A 15,510-nucleotide genomic window follows, 5' to 3' on the forward strand; every position below is an offset into this window, starting at 1 on the left:
CACTTTTGTCTATACCTTTGAGGCCATTCATGTTCCAAAATAGTGTGGATAGTCCAGCCATTATGATAAAACGTTATTTTATCCACCTGTTAATTATGTCAGCTTTTTAAATGTCTATCTGCAACTTTTATGTTAAGTGCATTAACTAATATTTGGCAGGTAGAGCCTTTATACTGTTTTTTGTCATCTCCATTTGAACTTATGTTACTTTTTATAAGAATTTTATTTTAATGAAAACCCTCAAAACACCCCCATAACTTATTAACTTAAACACACAAAACTATGTATATGTTCAGTTAATGAAGTTTAACCCTCCTTATAGGAGCAGTTGTCTGAAATTGACAGCAGCAACCACAAGTATTACCTAACCTAAAATTAAGGTTATCTAGGCTAAAGCGCATGTTTACAGCCTGTGCTCCTACTTACAATAATTGCTATCTGCTGTTGTCTTACTTTTATTCTCCTCCCAGATGTGAAAAACAATTTGTATGCTTTCAGAAAACATTAACTTACAGCCTTAAGAAAATGTGCACTGGCTATCTTTAAATAAAAGTAAATTATGCATTGTTCTAGTAAATGCATTGAGGTATTTAGGTACCTGGAAATAGCTATGTTATTCATATCCAATAATTTCAAACTTTGTTTGTTACTAAGCTGCCTGCCCTTGTACAGTTTAATTTTAGATTTCTCTCAGCAAGCAATGTCCAGAGCTCTCAAGATTAATTTCCTAGACCTGTAGTCATCTTGTCTCCATGGAAACATAACTACAAAGTGTACACCTACCCCCAGCTGCAGACTTCTCAACTCACACTGAGCATTTATTTGCTAAAGAAAAACTTTTCATTACATTCATAGTGTTCTCTTATTTTATATCACACATGCTTACAGAAGAAAGTTGTTCTTAGATTAAGCCAAGGGTATTAATCCAGACATTCATCTATGCAAAAGTAAGAGTAAACATCTCAGATTTACATCTATTAGAATCAGTGCATGTTTACACCCCCATCCCAACAACCCAAGATATACAACATATTAACTTGAACATGCTTTTGATCAGCTTTTCTTCTCAATTTACATTGTAATGCCTACATTTCTTAAAACTTAAAAATAAAAAAAGTACTGGCCTACTTTAGTGTCTTTGTCACAGACAACAATCACTGAAAATGCTTTACCAGTAGCATAGCTATGGTGGGACAAGATGGGCAACTGCCCTGGGTGCACAATGTTGGAGGGGTGTCATCAGCTAATCCCATTCTCTAATGCAAACCTGGCTTTTAAAAGCTGGTATTCCATATGTCGTCAAATATGAGTGCTGTAGTGTTCCATGTGTTTCTACATTATAGCAAGCAGTTTGCTACAGTTTAAAAGTAAAAAGAAAAAAGAAATAAAACAATGGTGCCTAGTGCTCAATGCAGGCAAGGCGTACATTGTAGCAAATGGTTGCTACAAGTTATTAGAAGAAATCTTTTTTTGTTAAGTAAAACATGAGCGCCTAGTGCTCTATGCATGCAGGGTATAAACTGTAGCAACTGTTTGCTGCATTTGTAGCAAGCAGGTTGCTACAGTTTATAGCAAGAAGAAATTGTATTTATTTATTAATAAAATGGAGGAGTGTCAATGGCAGAGCACAAAAACGGGACTTGAATGGCTAAGCAGGAGGGAGGGGGGCATGTTGTGCATCTGGCCACCTGACTGGTGTGCCAATAGAAGGAACGCCCATTTTTTGTTTTTGCCCTTTAATGGAAGAGATGGGGGCATGGATCTGTAATAAGTCAATTACTGTAATGTAGGGATTAAATTAATATAGTAAAGTGATTTTTTATCTTCCCTTGAAGAGGTGAGGGGGTGAGGCACTGGTTCATGATACTGGCACAGGGCACTGGTTGAATCAGCTATGCTTCTATAACATGGAATTTATATGATGAAATGTGTTGTAAAAATACTGTTAAGAAAAACAATTGTTTTACTTACAGACTTTTTCAATTTATTGTCCTTTCAAACATTAATGACATGAAGTGGGGTACATGCCTTTCAGTCCTCCCACAAGTTTAACAAAGTCAGCAAAAATCCAGTTTTTCTCAGCCACTTTTTCTTGTAAAGTCATATTTCACAAATGTGATTGATGCTTTATTGTCTCACATTTATTCACTAATTTCAGTGTTGTGTTGCTGGATTCTTCATGTTCATCACAGCAGTTGAAGAGACTCAACTTTATTGAAACAAGGTTAAGCGCTTTCTTCCCTCAATGTAGGGACTTCCTCAGAACAACATAATAATTAACCCAGCCCTTAAATAATACTCCCAATTAGATTAATTAATTTACAATTAACTAAATAAGTACAATCCTTTAAATATATTTCAATAAAATACATAAAAACATACAATACACAAGATATTAAACCTGTAATTCTATCCTACCTAAAATAATTTTTAATTTTAAAACACTAGAAATGCTTACTGTTTCATTAATCCCTGGATATTGAGTTGCATTTAAATGCAACTGCCATTTCAACTCACTCAAGTCCAGGTGTACATTTAAACATTTACCATGTAAATTTGTAACCAATTGCTGTATAACCAAAAATTTAAAACTATGATCTCTGCATTCCTTTATATACCTATTCAAGGCATTAAATATTTTACCATTTTTGATATCCAAAAAATGTTCACTAATTCTATTTTTAAACAATCTACTAGTATTTCCTATATAAAAAATTGGGCATTTCTGGCACTTAGCCAGATAAACCACATTTTTGCTACAACAATTAAAATGCCCTTTTATAATTTGTTTTCACCATTTAACTTAAAACAATCACTAGTTTCCAATATATAAGGGCAATACTTACATATCCCACATTTAAAATTACCTATTTGTCTATTGTTGTACACTTCAGTATTCATACAACTTGTTTCTAAAATGTTCTTGAATGATCTATCCTTCCTAAAAACTATTTTTGGTCCCTTCCCCACTTTTTGGGCTACACTCTGACCAAACTGTAACATTTCCCAATTATTCCTAATAATATCCACCACTTGGCTAGCTTCTTGATTATAAGTAGTTATAAAACATGTTCCAAATTCATTCATAACTTGTCTGTGCTGAATACCATGAAAAATATGATCCAGTCTTTCCCCACCACCTAAAATAACCTTGTAAACACCACTCGAACATTTGTTTTTAACTTCCTCACAAACTTTGTTCAATAATTCTAGTGGATAACCTCTTTTACAAAACAATTGAAGTATAAACTGCACTTCATCCAAAAACTCACTATCAATGCTAACCATCCTGGCAGCCCGGACCAGTTGTTCTTTCACTATCAACTTTTTTTGATGTCTTGGGTGCCAGCTACTATATTCCAAATAGGAATTAAAAAGGCAGGTTTTGTATAAATAGTTGATACCAATCTTTGGTTTTCAGAGTCCAATCCTAAATTCACATCCAAATAGGACATGTTTTCTTTATCATAAACATAAGTGAATTTTAAAAAATCCACTGAATTGTTAATATAAATCAAAAATTCATTCAATTCAGTCTCCGTCCCCTTCCAAACAACAAATAAATCATCCAAGAATGTGGTATAAAATAAAATCTTAGATTGAAACTCACTTTCATAATAAACTCTTGCTTCCAATAGGACATCACATAATTAGCAAATATGGGGGCACATGCTGCCCCCCATTGCTACTCCTGTCACTTGCTTATAGTATTGTCCTTCAAAATATATGTGATTCTTTTTTAATACTACCTCCATCAAAGTTATGTATTTATTGACTTGGACTTGATCATATACTCCAGTTTTTATTAACTGAATCTCAAGCCATGACAAGCCCACCTCATGTGGTATTACTGAAAAAAGGTTACAAACATCTATGGTAACTAAAATTAGCTCATTACCAAACTTAGTTTCACTCAACGTTTTAAAAAATTGCCATGAGTCTTTACTAATATAAGAAAAAAACATCAAACCCTGTTGTAAATTAACATCCAAGTATTTACTAATAAATCATGTCTTGGAACATTTTCTATCCACTATAGGTTGAAATTTTGGATCCCTTAAACCTTTGTGGATCTTTGGTATTCCAAATATACTAGGAATCATGGGGTACTCATTCCTTAAATAAACAAATTCTTCCTCACTGATTTGACCCTCATACAACATATCTTCCAAAATTAAATCTATCCTTGTGTAGGTTATGTGAATTTCATTCAATGAGCTTTCTTTGTAAGTCCCATCCATTAAAAGGATGTTCATACCATTTAAATAATCTCCTTTGTCCATAACAACAAACCCATTGCCTTTATCAGGCTTTATTATTCAAATATTTTTATCCTTTGCAATCTCCATTAACAATTTTACTTCATCTCTATTTAAGTTACATTCATAATTTTTGCCTTTTTGACCATACAAATGCCTGATATCTTTTTCACAAATTTTTTCAAATGCCCCTATTAAACTGTTAATAGGGGGGGGTTAAATGTGCTTGTTTTTTTTAAATTCATTCACATCCTACACTTACACTGCCTTTATTGTTAAGCCATACATTCAAGTTTAGTTTATGTATATAATACTTTAAGTCGATCAGGGTATCAGCTATTTTCCCCTTCCTAGTTGGAACAAACGTAAACCCTTTTGCTAGTAAATTCACATGGGCTCTACCTATAATTTTACTGGAATAGTTGAATATTTTAAAATCAGCTTCATCATTACAAATAACTTGTGGTTCAAAACACTTTACAAAATTATCATAATCCTCCAAACAATGCATTAAAAGTTCAAAATCAGGATGCTCTTCCTGTACTGGGTCATATAAACATATTTCATCATTTAAACCCACATGTTCATGAGTTGTTTCGTTTTTAGTATTTGTGCCTTCAATAATACAGTTACCATTATTTAATTCAACATTACTGGCACAACTAAATCCAACTGAGTCATAATCAATATAACCTACAGCATTCAAATGCATTTGTTTGCTTACTAAAACATTACACACTCCAATTTGTCCATTGCTTAACCCACATTCATCAATTGTCCCTTCCATTAAAACAATTGTTACTTAGAAAAACGTTCTCTTCACTGCAATCATAATGTATGTTATTATTAACCCTAAATGAATGTACATCTTCAGAAGTATCATAAATTGCTGTCACAGTACAGTCTCATAAGTCACTTACTTCATGCAACATTGATAAGGCCATGTCCATTAATTTGTCCGCTGCAAATTCTGATTTCTCAGATTCTTCGGCCTTGCCCCTTGTACAACATAATCCCTATAAGTTTTTTTCCCTAAAAATGGGGCTGCTGTGCTTTTCCACGCAGCCTCTCCGAACACCACAGATTTTCATCCATAGTGGGTTGATGCTGAAATTGTGCCCATTGTTCATGATGATGTCACCTCATACCTGACATCACTTCCTCCTCAGCCATCTGCTCAAGATTGGCTCCTTCACTATGGTTACCTTGGTGACCCGGGGGAAGTGAATAAACCTTCCCCCTTAGAGTACTTATTTAAGTCTCATTTAATCTTATTGATTTTCTGCAAATATATGCCATTACAAATATTGTCCACATTCAAGTTGTTATAAGTGACTTCATAACAATCAAACACTAAATAATTTCTGATAAAACTGCTCCTTTCATCCAGTTCTTTAGACAGATTGTCTAAAGCCTGGGTATTATATATTACCATCAACTTCATAAGGTCAATACCGGTATGGTAAAAAAGTGCATGCAGATCGTTTAAAAACTCTGGATTACTTTCCACTCTGCTTGGATACTTCCACAAATGTAAACCATGTGGAACCTGCTGCAGCTCAATGTTCCTCTCTAAATAAGCATTTTCCATCTGCATCTTCTTAAAGGGCAACAAATCTTTTTCAAACAACTTCAGCCTTTCTGAATAGTTAAAAATTGTTGTTGCCCAGTAGTATTATGTCCGTTTTCCACCTGAAAATCAAAGGTATTATTTTTCCAACCTGCTGCTTCCACACTGCCCATACCCTTTGCGTTTTGTAGAGCATTTACACCATCATTTGGCTGTACACCTTGCACCACCTGAACTGACTGTTCAGGCTGCGAATGCTGTGTTGGCTGGGTTAAAGGGTAGCCCAGACTTCCAAACATGTTACTGGTACCATTCTGCTTATCCATCAAGCCTTTAATTTGCATGGTATGTAAGGCCAACTGCTGATTAATCTGCTGTAATAGTTCAATAATATCTTCATTGGAAGCCGACCCCTCCATATTGCTGCATGTCTGATATCCAACAAAAACACCACAAAATACAAACTGTATTTTTGGCTAAGTGCCAGAAATGCCAAATTTTTTTATATAGGAAAAACTAGTAGATTGTTTAAAAATAGGATTAGTGAACATTTATTGGGCATCAAAATGGTAAAATATTTAATGCCTTGAGTAGGCATATAAAGGAATGCAGAGATCATGGTTTTAATTTTTTGGTTATACAGCAATTGGTTAAAGATATACAAGGTAAATGTTTAGATGTACACCTGGACTTGAATGAGTTGAAATGACAGTTGTGTTTAAATGCAACTCAATATCCAGAGATTAATGAAACAGTAAGCATTTTTAGTGTTTTAAAATTAAAAAATATTTTAGGATAGAATTACAGGTTTAATATTTTGTGTATATGTTTTTTATGTGTTTTATTGAAATATATTAAAGGATTGTATTTATTTAGTTAATTGTTAATAAATGAATCTAAATGGGAGTATTATTTAAGGGCTGGGTTAATTATTGTATGTTGTTCTGAGGAAGTCCCTGCATTGAGGTGGAAGAATGCGCTTAAACTTGTTTCAATAAAGTTTAGTCTCTTCAACTGCTGTGCTGGTTTTTGGTTCTACAGTTTGTATTTTGTGGTGTTTTTCTTCATGTTCATCTCCATCTGCCAACCCTAAACTCCAGTTCAAGTCCAAGATACTCCAGATTGTTCTAGTTAACTCCTATGCTTTTTTTCTGTCTTTCAAGCATTTTCCTTTGGAACATTGGCAAAGGTTTCACTGCCATATTCTCTCCACGGGTTTATTATTAGAAGAATAAGAAGCAGAATCTGCTTCTATTTGATGGCTTTCTTTTTGTTGGACAAACTTTAGTATTTTCAGCATCACAAAATGACTTTGACCCTCCAGGAAAAAAATGCCCTGAAGATTTCATACCTGCCTCTTCTGCCAGGTCTACAGTGAATAATTATTTTTCACAAATACTCTCCTGTCTCCAGTTTTTAATACTTTGTCCTTCTGCCACAATTTTCTCAGGATCAACTCTTTCTGCTGGTATGGTTGCATCTTTTCTAATACAGGTCTTGGCTGCTTTCTTATGGGCAGGTTTGTAGCATACACACAATGTGCCCTTTGAATTAACAAATCCCGCTGTGGAATATCAGTCTAGTTGGTTATTTACACTTTCATAAAATTAATACAGTCTGGTCCTTTCAGTCTCTCTGATACAGCAGAAAATTTCAGGTTTTCCCTTCATGCTGTGTCCTCTAATTCTACCATTTTTTGAAACATCTCTTCTTGAGCAGTTTCATACTCAGCTAGCCTTTTCTTCATTTTGACCTCTGACTTTTACAATTTTATCAGTTCATCTGAATTTCTGTTTAAAGCTTCTTCCATTTTTTCCAGCCTTTTGTTATTTGATATACTCCTTCAGTGTTTTCTTTATTTTAAAAATCTCTGAGCACATTTTACTTATTTTTTCCTCTAGATTACTGGAAGCTACTGTATGTCTTGCACCAAAGTTTTAGCTTGAACTTCTTTTTGCTGAACAGCTGTAGGATTCTTCACAGTCACAGTTTTTTCTTCACCTTTCCTAGTTGATTTTCTTTTAGGCTCTCTAAGATTCTTCTTTGCTGACATCCAGGCAGTGTACTTACTAACCAGTAACTGAATTTTACTAAAACTGTCAGAATTACTAGCTCTTATTTCTCAGTTTCTTTTTTCACAGTGAGAGAGCTAAAGTCAAGCCATAGATCAGTGTGCAGCCATCATGGAAGTCTCTTGTCCAGAATTCAAGCACAGTGTTTCTTGTCAAAACTTTAAAAAGTTTTTGTTTTTTTGTGGTAGCCTAGGTAATTATGGACAGTAGATGAGGTAAGTATAATATAGCCTTTTAGAAAAAAGAGTTCCAATGGCAATTAAGGTCACAGCTTGCAACCAATCAGGTACAAGTCTCAATGGAATCAGGGACAAACATAGAAATAATTAAGGACAATTAGGGAAACTTTTGAAACTATTATTACTATTAACATGAGACACTGAGAGAATAAGACAATAGGAATTAATATACATTTTCGGAAGTAAAAGAAGTCTATAATTATTGTCATTCATTAACTGCTATTCCTTACCTTTTCTCCAACAGTCAGCAGTTTTAGGAGGGATTAAGAGGGACAGATCTAAAATCTGAGTCAGAATCAGGAACGTCCCTGAAAATCAGGAACAGTTGAGAGGTATGCCAGATGTTTGGTCTAAATGAACACATACATTTAGTAAAGTTGTAAAAAGTAAAACCCTTTAAAGATTTTTGCTCATTACATATTTTCAATTGTCTTTACATGTTTTATTACAAATCTTAATAATTGTGTTATTTTATGTTTTGCATTTAGATTGTGCTATGCATTTAGGTATGCATGACTTATGTTTAAGAAGCAGGGCAATGTAATTATTATTTGTGACAGGAGATGGCAGCAAAGTAAAAGTTTCTGTCAAAAGGAATTTGTTTCTTTTTTTGAAATTGGCCATTATGATTGTTTTTATAGTTAGTATACATTGCGTGTTTTTGTATTATAAATATTTAAAGTATGTTTTAAATACTGACATTTTTTTATCTGATTAGATAGGTATGAATTTGTATACAAATATTCACTGAAGTGGTGCTGTTTCATTTTGAAGTGGATTTTTTCAGTGTATTTTGCTGCTTATTTTAAGTTGCAGTGTTGATTTCCAAAAACTGAGGAACAGAAAGGCACAGCTCAGCACTGACAGAGCTTACTTTCCATTCCCTACACAAAATCAACAAAGTTGTATAATGTGGATCATGTTACACAGCGCTGCCAATTGCTTTCAGAACATGGATATTAAAATGAAATATCAAAACGTAAAAAAACAGTTGCTAGTGGTTGCTGATTGTGAGATGCACTATCAGTTCCCTAAAATTAGTGAGCAGAAAGGCACAGAACTCACAACAGCAATATGGAAGCTTGTAAATGTGGTGAAATGCAGTATGGGAAATGTGCAGTGTTACCAATTGCTAAACAAGGACTGCTACACTGATATGAGTATGAGATTATATGAATGACTACTTTGTTGGTGGGATGAGAACTAATGAACTAGTAGTATTGTTTTTATTATGTGTAAAGTATGAGTTGCATCTTGTTATTTGCCAGTGTTGTCCTCAATCTCAAATTACTGAGGTAGCAAGTGTGTACTAGAGCTATTCACTGCTAAGTGAAAAATAGCTGGGTTGAAAATCAGTGCCAAAATTATGGTTCTCTTGTGGAAAAGAGGGGATTTTTTTCCTGCAGGTAGAGGAGGAACAGCTTGTCAGATGGAGGCATTTAACTCATTAATGCCAATCTCATTGTGGTGTTAATCAGACCTGTAGTGCTGGCTGTGGGAGCTGCCTTGTCGTATTCTTGAAAGACAGACCACACACAGGACTTTTACTAGGCTCAATGATATTCAGTACCACAATTAAGCGCATTAAATATGAGAAAATTACTTCAGTTGAACAAAAAATGTAAAAGCTCACTTTTCTTGTTAAACTGAAAAGATTTTCCCAAATTTAATACTGCTTTTGTCTCACAGCTGCAGGGAATTGTGATCTAGTCTCCCAACAGTCAGGAATGTCACATTTAAGTGTCTGACTAACAGTAGGTATTAATGAGTTCATTTCTTGTGTTTTGTTCATGACTGAAGGTAGAGGGGTTGGAAGTCTGACTAGTTGACTGATGTACTAGTGTCTGTACTATAAGAGTTGTACTAGTGGTGGGTAAGTCAGAGATGAGTCATAAGATTGATCTCTCAATTTACCAATCAGTCTACACACTCACCCTCACCTATGGTCATGAGTTTTGGCTAGTGCCTCAAAGGATGAGATCATAAACATATGGAGGAGAAAAGAGGTTCCCACACAGGATAGGTGGGCTCCCTTTTCATGTCAAAGTGAAAAGCCTGGCATAGAAGACCTCCTCTTTGTTGAGAGGAGTTGGTTGAGGTGGTTTGAACACCTAGTGAAGACACCAACAGGTACCTCACACAGGAAATGTACCAGGCACAGCCCACTGAGAGAAGGCCATGGGTCAGACACAGGACTAATTTATTTATTTAACATTTTTTAACCAGGTAAGTAAGCTGGCCTGTCAGATTCTTGAGCCATCCAGTGGTGACAATCTGCAAACAATGCGCTGTAGAGAAGAATAAAATTAAAAATGTAAGCAACATAGCTATGATGATAATAAAAGCATTTAGACATGAATGCAATCATAAAATCTTAAGAACAAGATTATAACAATAACAAGAACATAATTTTACAGTACTTAAAGTGTAAAAACTATTACAATATATACATGAGATAATCTTCATAAAGATAAACAACATATTGGTAGTTATGCATGTACATCTCAAAGATGATGGTGGGAAGTTTATCCTAATTCAGTAAATTATCTGCATTCATAATCATCTTTAAGTTGTAGCTTACAGTATTTCCTAAATTACTGCAATCTGTTATGTTTACAATTTTCTCGTGGATTAGAATTTCAACTTTATACGACAATTTTAAGAAATATCTTTTTCTGTTAGCTGTTAGGGAGTATAGAGGCCTCATTAGCTGCAAACCAGCTAGATCAAAAAGAGAATAACCAGAGTGTTGAATCTTAAAATTGTTTATTTAGAGGGGGCATTTGTTGCTGAGGAGTTCATAACTAAATGTATTTAACATAAAGGTACCCCTTGCCATTGATAGTAGATAGCTTTATCTGTAGTTTTACAATGATGTTTTCTATCATTTGCTAAAATAATAAGTCTGAAAATGTTGTTTTCAGCAGGCAGTAAAGCTGTTACGGGCAACATGTTGCATCCTAGGAAGAAGTACATTTATTGCTATTGCTTGTTTAGCTTCATTTATTAGCATATGTGCAGTTTTGTACTAAACTGTGAGTTAGGTTAATATCCTCTTTGTTTGATGTTTCTTTATGACAATAAAAGTAAAGATTTTAATCAAGAGTGATCCTTGAATACTGTTGTGTTGTAGTTGGTAGTGGTATGCCAGTTGGGCCTGCTATTGGTAAGGCCTGAGCAGAGACTATTCAATGTGTGGTACCTAGAAGCACCACTGTAGATTTTTGTGAGTTTTTATTGCTAAGCTAGTTCCAGTGGCAGAAGGAAAAGTCTTTTTAGGAGAGTTTTTTGTTTACGTTAATACAGATTTGTGGTCTTTAGTAATCACTATGTCATCTGCTTACATAACAGGTTCCAAGGCATTTCATTTACAAAAACTAATTGGAGGCATTATATCTCTCATCTTGTCTGGGAATTCCTGGGGATCCCACAGGATAAGTCAGAGCCTGTTGCTGAGGATATGAAAGTTTATTCCAATTCCATACCATTCAATGTTTTACCACTGTGTGCCTCAACAGGACATGTAGTTTAGGAAGTGATGACAATAATGAATATTGAAAATAAAATATCCAAAGCTACAAAACACTGAAACTCAAATTTCTGAAATAATTTGGCAATGATCAACAACTTGGGCAGGTAATTTTGATTTACCCACAGGTATCATGAACTGATTATGGGTACCAAGCTCAAGTGATCAAATTAGGAAGCCAGCCATGGGTAAACCTGCATTACCCACACCCAGGAGCTGATTAATGCTGTTATACAATGTTAATATGTAAAAAGAGAGAGAGAGAGAGAGTGAGAGAAAGAAAGAAATAGATTGTTTACTTTTTTAAAAAATGACATCATGGGCAGATTCAGAAATTTTAGTACGTGGTGTACATGAGTGGTGCACCTTGTGGTAACCATTTTATATTCAGAGGCAGCCCAGCTATGGTGCTTTAGCATGAAGATGTGCAGTAAAATGGTGGGCTGCTTCTGCAGCCATGCTGAATGCTAATGAAGCATTCTGGGGTGAGGCATATGCTAATAAACCATGTGCTCTTCCCAGGAACTGGCTCCTGTAAAGCATTTATGCAGCATTGCTTGGCTGTGTAAACTAATATGGCCGCTTGTGTTAATGAACATAGCTAAAAACTTTTTTTGCAGCCACTGAGGTAGAAGTGTGTCCTTGGGAATTTAATGAACAAGTTGTATTGGGTGTGAGTGTGTGTGTGTGTGTGTGTGTGTGTGTGTGTGTGTGTGTGTGTGTGTGTGTGTTTGTGCATGTTTGTATGTGTGTAGCTGCATTTGTGAGTGAATGTGGGAGAGTGTGTCATCCTGGAAGGCTGCAGTAGGGGATTATGTAGCATACAGGTTAGATTTGTGTGCTTATTTGTATGGATGAGGACGTAATTGACTGTGATTGAGTGGGGGGCAGTGTGTGTGTGTGTGTGTGTGTGTGTGTGTGTGTGTGTGTGTCTCTTAAATGCCATACTGCAGGCAGTTCCATGGGGAGAACACAAGGCACTTCTTTTTTAAATTTTTTCTTTGTGGAGGATGAAAGACTTGTTTGCCCATGGGTTTGTCTTCTCTGCTTAGTGGAGGAGAGAACATGGGAACTGTCCCTTTTGCTTTCTATAGCTCTCCATATCTACAGCTACTGGACTTATTCTTGTCTGTAACACTGGATTTGCATGAACAAGCTGACTGTTCTCACCAGTCATGCACGTTGTTAATATTAATTAGGTAACACTGTACAATACTGAGTATATAAAACACAAAATGCACCAAATGAAAAAATTAGACCCTGCCTGAATTTCTGGTAGTTTTATTTTAAATTAGTTTGTATTTTTGCTGTATGAGTTGGATTTATTCTTTTAGGGTGCTCTATGGTTAGGTAATATTTTTGGGGGGTTAGTATGATAGTTTTTTTATTGTATTTTCCTATTACAGTAAATGGGGATGTAGCTCTGATTTGGTTTATTTATATTTGTTAGGATACTGTAACAGAACTTTTTAATGAAAAATTTTCAGATAAAAGAATACAAGACTTTATAAGAAATATAATACCTGAATACCCACTGAGGTCTCAGAAGGAAGCTAACTCATAATTTTTAAACCAGCCACCCAGAGGATGTCTTTACAGCATCTGTCCACTGGTACAACATGGAAAAAATGTTTGCTAGCCACAGAACACAGCCACGTGATGCTTGACTATTACTTCCTATTACGCTAGTAATACATGTATTCAACAAAAGGTTAAACTTCCCAAGAAGGCAGGATGCTCCCATATGCTGATCTGGGAATGAATGGTTCAGATGGATCAAGAAGGCATAGCTGGATTGTTCGATCTAGTTGTTGGGGAAAAATCCCAGATTTTTGTCTGTGTCACTGAGTTACAAAGAAGCTGTGTAGCAGATATAGGTTTGAAGTGCTATAAATACAAGTGTGAATATATATTTGCATGCATGTTAGTATGTGTATGTTTGAGTGCATGTGTCTGTGTGTAAAGTTTATTTCATTCAATATCTGTTTGTAGTACTGAATACAAGACTACATTATTTTGCTAGTAACTGAAGTATGTATGTTATGCAATATATAATTAAACTACAAGGTTCATGCTCAGAAAAAAATATAATAATTTGTTTACCTGCCACTAACTGCTATGGTTGTTCAAAAACTACACTCCTATTAAGTAAACATTAATTTATAGTCTTTGCCTACAATACATTTTTACACACCCAGTAAGTAAGCATTCATTGTAGGCAAAGATTATAGCTATTGCTGAACTGATCTGTCCTTCCTTGTTTCATTTTGGAGTTTTTTTACCAGTATTCATTCTTAAGGCTATATAAAATAGATACACGCATATTATTTCTGACTGCATGAGACACAGTGCACATAATTTAGGGGATGAATGTTACATTGTATCAAACTTAGATGTGAGGTTATGTTTGCTGCACTTCTTTGTGGAAGTGCACACATTGAGGGAAAGCTGTACATAACATATCTTTATTTTCTCTAGAGAAGATTATTTATTTGGCAAGATGCCAACAATGTACTGCCTTTTATGTTGGCAAGAGTAAAAGAGAGCTAAGGGAGCATGTCCTGCATCATCTGAGTGATATCTGTTGCCAGAAGACAACTAATGCATTGGCAAGGGATATCCTTAAATGTAATGAACATATGTTCAATGTTGTAGTTTTACAAGTGATTAATGTAGGTTTTAGGGGTGGGAATTTGGTGAACAGGACAGAAATTGCTGAAATGGAAAGGATTGCAACATTACAGTCTGATAAAGCACCTGGACTTAATGTATGTATACCAATTAAGCCCACCCTTAGAGCATGTAAGTTAATTCATTGAGGTGATTGGCTAGTTGTTACTTTATAAAAGTTTTTAAAAAATGTTTATGTTGTATGTAGACCTGAGGAAGGACCAGGAGTCTGAAAGCACTTGTTTGTCATTAAAGAAGTGTATGGTTTTATCCGTGGTAACCAGTGTCTTTGTCGGATTATTGTTGAGACATCAGATTTTAGCTCTAGTAGGTGTTATTTTATTTATTTTATTTCCCTAAAGTGTGCTTCCTGATCTGTGCACTTACAGAAACTCTGACAGACCTCAAGGACCAAAACAACCCAGAAGGTCAGAGATATAGTCGGGTAAGCATAGTCATCTGGGAGACACCTGGACTGCAGACCAGTCTGATGTAAGCAGTTCTGCCTGGACCTCATCTAGTCACTCTCAATGCAGTATTGTTATCAGCTGTAAAGCATCTTGGTTCACTGGAAAAACTGTAAAACGTTGAGTCATCGGTCATTTCTGTCAATTCTTCTACTTTGCCCCACCTCAAATAGCTCATGACAGTGGACTGCAGCGGACATCCCCCTGAACACCACACTTGACCCACCCCAGCCTCTTTCACCCTAAGTTATGAGTCACTACATGCCTAGGATGGCCACTCCTGCGCAGAACAAACCAATCATATTTTCAAATAAAAGATACATTAAGGTAGTGACTTGCTGCATTAGACTATATGTCATTAGCCCTTTAGGTTATAACTTGCTTACTATACTCTAGCAACCTAATGTGCAACTACTCTGTTTTCAGTACCCTCCAAGACCAACTTTGTTCTATCCCAAAATAACCTTCTAATGTGATAAGATCAATGCTGCTTGTAGTATATCATGTAAATAAAATTACTGCTCGAAAACAATTTTATTTTTCCATATGTTCCTAAAAGTCAGGGGTAGATTAAGGTACAAATCTATTTATAATATAACCTATATTTCAAATTGTATTACATTCTGGTGATATACATCCTAGCTGATGTCCTATGTAACTGACCTATTAAATGATGACTGGTCTAAAGTCTCTTGTATAATAGC

At 35.2% G+C, this 15,510-nt stretch overlaps 1 protein-coding gene across 2 annotated transcripts in view; it reads left to right on the plus strand.

Annotated features, from left to right (window-relative positions):
* LOC122796593 overlaps nt 1-15,510 on the plus strand; it is a 530,916-nt gene that overhangs the window by 146,318 nt on the left and 369,088 nt on the right. Inside the window, exon 2 of one of the 2 annotated variants that reach the window (XM_044065195.1) lies at nt 8,385-8,472. The exons of the other annotated variant lie outside the window; for it this stretch is intronic. The gene's annotated coding sequence lies outside the window, so the exon portion shown is untranslated. The remainder of the gene's footprint in view (nt 1-8,384; nt 8,473-15,510) is intronic. 2 annotated transcript variants of the gene reach the window in all.

Source organism: Protopterus annectens, chromosome 3.part0 (genome assembly GCF_019279795.1).
Source record: "Protopterus annectens isolate FY-2018-M chromosome 3.part0, PAN1.0, whole genome shotgun sequence".
NCBI lineage: Eukaryota > Metazoa > Chordata > Ceratodontiformes > Protopteridae > Protopterus > Protopterus annectens.